The sequence below is a fragment of the Aplysia californica genome, unplaced genomic scaffold (genome assembly GCF_000002075.1).
Source record: "Aplysia californica isolate F4 #8 unplaced genomic scaffold, AplCal3.0 scaffold00421, whole genome shotgun sequence".
Taxonomy (NCBI): Eukaryota; Metazoa; Mollusca; class Gastropoda; order Aplysiida; family Aplysiidae; genus Aplysia; species Aplysia californica.
In genome coordinates, this window is record NW_004797691.1 from 474,505 (window position 1) to 481,605 (window position 7,101).

Sequence of the window (7,101 nt, forward strand, 5' to 3'; positions counted from 1 at the left end):
TATTTTATTATCATTATTATTATAACTGATTCCTTTCACTCATTACAGGACCCGACATGTGTCTTGCACAGGCTGATTCTGTGGCATTACGTACGCATCACTGTGGCATTACGTACGCATCACTGTGGCTTAGAAAACCAAATATAGAGGTAGTAGTTTTACGACCCCATCGAGATGGGGGAAGAGACAGAGACAGAGAGACAGAGATAGAGATAGAAGGGCACAGAGAGCGAGAACGAAGAGAGAGAGAGAGAGAGAGAGAGAGAGAGAGAGAGAGAGAGAGAGAGAGAGGGAGAGAGAGAGGGGGAGAGGGAGGGAGAGAGAGAGAGAAAAACACAAGCAACAAGCACACGAAGATTATGGTAGATCTACATGTAGTAAGGAGTGGAAAATAATAATTGTAAGTGTTGACAAAAACATAATCTTAAAAGTATAATAAGTTAGATGTCTATTTCTAGGAAACCATGAATGAAACAAAAACCAGCAGTATTTATTTATCATTTATTGTTTTAGGCTAGGCTAGCCTGTGGCCTATTATTATTTTAGGCCTAGATTTAAGTCGGGTGTCGCGTCACCTGGTCTTTGCGTCCACTCGCTGTATTTCGTTATTCGTCGGTGTTGGATCGATTCCGGTCGTGTAATTAAAAAGTATATGCAGTTTCAATTGCGTTTCGCATTTTACTTTCGTTTTTTTTTTTTTACACTCTGGAAGTCGCCATTTTCTGGAAATCAAAAATTTGTCTTCTTCATTAGCGAGTTACACTAGCGGAGACGCTTATTTGCTAGTCAGTTGTTTGGCAACTAATGAACTACAAGCGCCCTCACTTGCTTTTATTACCCTTTACAAAGGTTCTAAAATATAATTGTGTCCATCCTGCCATTCAACAATGGACATTTGACCAACTAGGGGGGTGGACGCGCTCACCATACCAAGTTTTTGTATGGTCTGGTCATGCATCCATGGGTGGTGGCACTCACCGACCGAGTAGATTCAGTATGGTGAATGCGTGCACGTATTATAAAAATGCATAAATGTCATTCACTCAGCCACCTGTAGACATCTATTACCAATCAAATGTTTATTTTTGTGAAAATTTTGGTTTTTTAAATCCCATTAGATGTAGAGATCTAGATTTAGATCGTCTACATTATTTTTGTTTTGTTTTTGTAACATTAAAAAACCAAAAACAAAAGTCTTTCAAGTCTTGATGGCCCTTAGTGGCAATGAATAGTATATATAATGAGATGTTAAGAAAAAAAAAGAAGCTGGAAAAGAGGAAGTGCTTCAGGTGAAAGGGCAAAAGAAGGAAAGAGAAAAGATGAAGAAGAAGAAGGCAGTAGGGAAGGTGAGAAAAAAGAAGAAACACGAGGAGGGTGAAAATAAGAAAAGAAAGCGGGAAAAAGCTGTTCTGAAAAAGCTGTTGAAAGGTAGGAGAAGAAAAGAGTGAATGTAGAAAGTGACAGTGAAAGTGGTAGAGATCAAGATATTCTGAAAGATGATGAAAGTGAGGTGGATGATGAAATGCATGGAATGATCGACAGTAGTTGTAGAGGGTGTCGGAGACATGGACAAGGACTGTAGGTACAATGTGAATTATGTGATAGCTGGAGGCATGCAACATGCAGCAGAAAGGAAGAATTGAGTGGAAAGACAGGTCAAAGAGCTAGGAGCAGTGACTTTTATTTGTGATGTTTTCATGCCCACTATTTCATAGCTCCCTTGTACATACCATCCATCCACGTATTTTGAATACATAAATTTACTTGCATTTAAATTTACTGAACATTACAAACTAAAACTTTAAATAAATCTACATAAGTATAAAGATATTTGGTTGTAAATTAATAAATAGAGTCTACATGTAAATACTTTTTTGTCACTTCATCTAATGTCAATGTTAATAAATGAAATATCTTGACATAGATCTGAAGGTTTTATTCATTTTTATTTCTTACAAAATGAAGATTGCGTGAGTGGATAATAATAGGATGAAGAATGACTGACTGGGTGAACATAGATCTAGATTCTATGTTTAAACAACATTTATTTCTAATATTATGAAGAATTAGGGGTGGTGGCACTGACCAGACCTAGTGGACGCATTCACCAGCTAAGTGGATGCGTCACCAGACCAAAGTGGACGCTTTAAATTGCAATGTAGAATGAAGTTTATTAAGCATACGGAGATGATAACTAAGTCTGGCGATGCGTCCAATTCTGCCAGTCACGCCGATATTTTCAAAATTTGGATCGATACGGAAATAGTCGAATTACGGCTTTCTAAAGGCCTTAAGATGGACCAAAGATAGTACAAGACAAGATGGGCCACTTCTCTCTTTGAGCCAATTAAAAAAGTGTCCTCAAAATTTGGTGGCGCCCTCTTCACAAAAGCGCACTCTTTGCGAACAGAGTTACCCTACTTGAGTTTTAAAAAATCAAAGTGAAACTAGCAAGTTTTGGGATAAATTTCGGAAGAACGCTTTTTAAAAAATGGTTACGCTGACAAAAAACCTCTTCCGGAGGAAAAGGAGATGGTTTTCTTCGTTTAATTTGACTTTAGAATGAAGGGCGAGAGGACATTAAAATTTTAAAAACCCTAATACTCCGCACTGAACGTACCCGAACTGCTGATGAACAGCAGTCGATCTGTGCACGCAAGGAGGTGCTATTCCTATTCTTCTTCTGGAAAAACGAAATAGAGCTTCAAAACAGACTGCAGCGCCATCTGAAGCAAAGAGCATACTTCCTGCGGACACTTTTTAGGCTGAGTGGCCCATCTTGCCTTGTACTATCTTTGGGTGGACGCACACCTGACTTTACTCTAGGGCCTACGCAAAGATAAAAACCGTGCTCTAAAAAGGCCTTGAAATTTAAAACAAACGAGGGAGTGAAATTCTGTTGGAGGTTGCTGGGTCAGGCGATTCAAATACGATCCTTGAGGGATCGATACTAGATGATCATTCTGTGTCACAGCGGTGTCAGCAAGTGCCATAGGGTAGACCTGGACTGACAAGTAATGACAAGTAGATTTAAGCAAGATGCAAGACATGTAAACGACACACACAAGAAACAGAAGAACATATATTTTATACATGCCCACAAATCCAACAGACAAAACAGGAATTAGCGAAGTTACTCAACACAAAAACTAACACACAAATAGACATATACAAAGCCATTTTCCTGAACATGATACAACCGCAAACAACAGGTACTCACAATATTAGATTACAAATATTGGCTATATATAGAGAAACAGTTTGGAAAGTCAGACTACAAACAAATTTTGAAGAAAAACATTACACACCAAACAAGATCTCGGATTTATTTCATAGGAAAATCACCTACAATTTCAACACAGAAACAAAATGGGCAGTCTTTGAGAAATACTTGAGCTGTGGAGAGGAAGAGTGAGTAAATGACCCCGAATACAAGCAAAATAACGAGGACAGGACCAATAGACGAAACATGTAAGACAAGACAAGACTACTCTGTAAACACAGAGTAACAACGACTCGACATCCCAACGGATGAAAGATGACGAACACAAGAGAACACAGCTCTAAAGCGAATGGAAAAAAACTCCACCAAATAAAATATGTACATGGCACAAATGAGAACGAATGGAAAAATTTCATGTGTATGTGAGTGGGGGAGGGAAGGAGGGGAAGGGGGTATAAATGGAAAAGCGGACGGGGATGAGCCGCATATGTGATTGTGGAATGAAACAGTGAGAACAAGAAAGGGACGTAAATGAGCCCTAGACAGAATGAAACCTGTGATGTTCTTAAGTTGTTAAAAGGCCCTTGGGAATAAAAATAAATAGGCCTAGAAAAAAAAAGGAAAAAAAAAGTAGATTTAAGCCTGGCAAACTTCAAGAAGTGCCTGTGAGTATTTCGGTGCCTGCAAATGAATAATAGATTGCTGTAAGTTAAAATAACTGCACAGTTTGCATAAAACGAAGGAGCACAGTAGCCAAGATTACAAGCGTTTTGGAATAAAAACTCGCCCTGGCCTAAACGAACCCCTGTTTTCGTTTGCTTCTAGGAATCGAGCTCTATGATCTAGATCTAGATTAGATCTACGCAATCGGTCACAATCTCAGTAGCCTAGATCTAGATTATCTCTACAACGCCAATTTGAAAGTGGAGAATAAAAAAACTTAGGGCCTAAATAATCTAGATCTAGATCTAGATCTATCTAGAAATCTAGATCTAGGCCTATAGTGCCATCAATTATTCGTGGCGCAGCTTATCCTCAAATATCTTTATAGAATCTCATGGGGGAATCAATGTCACCCATACTTTGCACAGCAGTTCGCCTCAATTTTTCACTAAATTAGAAATCTAGATCTGATCTAGATCTAGATCTAGATCTAGATCTAGATCTAGATCTAGATCTAGATCTATATTTTTCCTCAACAATTGAGACTAGGTTAAAAAACTTCTTTTAATAAATTTAAATCTTATATAAAATACTAAATCTAGATTCTAAGTCTAGATCTAGATTCTAGATCTAGATCTAAGATCTAGAAGCCTCCTTCACGCGGAAAATAGAATTTGTTCACAGCAGTTCCCGCCTCTCACACACATTTTGTATACGCTTAATATGACCTAGATCTACGTCACAGCTCACCAATGACACTTTTTACTAATTTTTAGTAGCAAAACTAAGTCTATTCTAATTCTAGGCTCTAGATCTATATCCAGATTCTAGAATTTTATAGATCTAGATCTAGTGAACATTTTTTGCACCAAATGTTCTCAAAACATGCGTTCCATAAAGATAGGTCTCGCGATTAGAAAAAAAAAGACGGATTTGCTTTTAAAAGATATCGTCCCATGTGTAAACCTTTAAAAAATCAGTAGCAACCACCCACTATGTTTTTTTATTAGTTTTTATTAAGAAATTTTCTAGAATAAAGCTAACAGGTCTTTAAAAAAATATTGATCTGTTAAGACAAATTGATACCAGTCTCTGTGCAAAAGCTGGAGAGTTTATGTTCGATAGATCTAGTTGAGGAGATATTTAACAATAGGCTAGGTCGCGCCACGAATTTTTGACAACACTATAGATGTCTAAGTTACAACTACAGAGTTAAAGTGCTGCAATTATGACTGTCACTTAGATCTAGATTAGAATCTATAGCCTACTCAAATACTGAAATAAAATTGTGACAAACTGGGCCTGTGACATTTCGAGATTACCATAAATAATATAGATTCTAGTTAAAGATCTGGTCTAGAAGATGTAAAGATAACAATCTTTGTTTATATTATTTTTTTGTTCTAGATTCCAGATCTAGAATCTAGACTAGATCTATATTCTAATTTTTATTCTTGAAGCAATTTTTAGATTTAGTATTATAGATAGCTACTAGATCTAGAGTTTTTCTTGACACCCGAAGTTGTGGGTAAAACGCGAGCGAAAGCGTTAATTATAGGCCTATAGAGTTTAGAGGACAGTTTTGTGTGAAATGTACATTTAAGCTCAGGCCTATATTATTATCCCAGTTGGTCCCATTAAGGACTAAGGTGTGGATGGCCCTGGTTTTGTTTTGTTGTTTGTTTGTTTAGTATAGGGTTTTACGGCGCTCGCAACTGCATAAGGTCATATGAGCACGCGGGACACATTTGAATTTTGCCCGGGTGGCGGCTGAAGCCTACTCTTATCGATTTTAGACCACCAATGGATCTTTAACGTGCGCAACTTGCACACGGGCCCTCCGAGATTTTTCGCCCTTTTCCTAGAAGGCTTGGTGTAGATCTTTCCTACCAGAAGATCAGGGGTGTGGCAGAAAGACAGCAGTTAGGAGGAGCCAAGGAGTAGCAGTAGAAAGGCTGCAGAAAGAGTCAGGAGCCCAGAGCAGGGGGCAAAGGAGGTGAGGGGGTGGGGGCAGAAAGTGGAAATGAAAGCAGACAACAGAACATTGTTAGAGATCAGGAAAGGATGTGAAAGGAGAAAATTTTAGAGAAGAAAATTTTTTGGTCGCCACCCGGAATCGAACCCGGGACCTTTGAATGAGAGGCCAACACCTTAACCTCTAAGCCACGAGAGCCCCCGGCCCTGGTTTGAGTCCTCAATGGAGCATTTTAAATTTTGAACAAGGGTTGATTGTAGAATTTTCAAAGCTCTCCCTGCCTTCCAATTGGCTCGGTTGAATATAATAATGGAATGAGATGGACGTTAAATCGCTTCCCCGTAGAGCTTGGCAGGCTAAAGTCTTTAATTTTAATGATCTCATGCTATAACAAAAATGTATAAACGTAGATCTAGATCTAGATGTTCCCGCGTGTAGTCTTCAATAAGAACGCAGATTGTGCGAGTATGTGTGTGTGTGTGTGTGTGTGTGTGTGTGTGTGTGTGTGTGTGTGTGTGTGTGAGGGGGGGGGGTGTTCTTGTGTGTATTTGTGTGTTTGGAGGAGAGTTGGGGGGAGGGGGGTGCTCTCCACTCCATAAAGCTTAATACGAAGAATGGCCATAGAGTAACATAGAGTGCCCTGAAAACTGGGGGAAGCACATTGCATGGGGCGTCTACCCCCCTGATCCTAGACAAGTAGCGACCATGCTTTCACTGGTTACCTCAGGGATGTTTCTTTTGACCCAGTAATGGCCGCCCACCTGTCTTTACGACTCCTCCATTTCTCGGCACAGGCTCTAAAGGACCCACAACCACTGGCCAATAGGCTCCTACGCCTCTGTCCATAAGGTTAGGGTAGTTGAGATCAAACAGTGGCGGTAAAAGGTCGGCCACCCCTCGAGACAGACGACAGTCCAGTGCTCCTGGTGGTCTTGGGGCTATTATTGTTGGTAGTTTTGGTGTAATCGCCATTACCCTTTGCCCTTTGTTGAAAACCATTGACAGCTACTAAAATCGTTTGCACCTATCTATTAAAAGCGGTTCCTTTGAGTCTATAAAATTACGTCGTGGCTTTTGACCAAGAGCGATTGTTATCAACTGTTCTGTCTCAGTACAGTAGTGGCTTTGCAGTCTGCCTTCTCTTCTAGACAAACACTACGTTATGTTTGCTTTTTGAATGTTTCTGATAATTTGCCGTACAATAATAATATGAAAAACAGAGGCAATGAAAAAAAAGGGG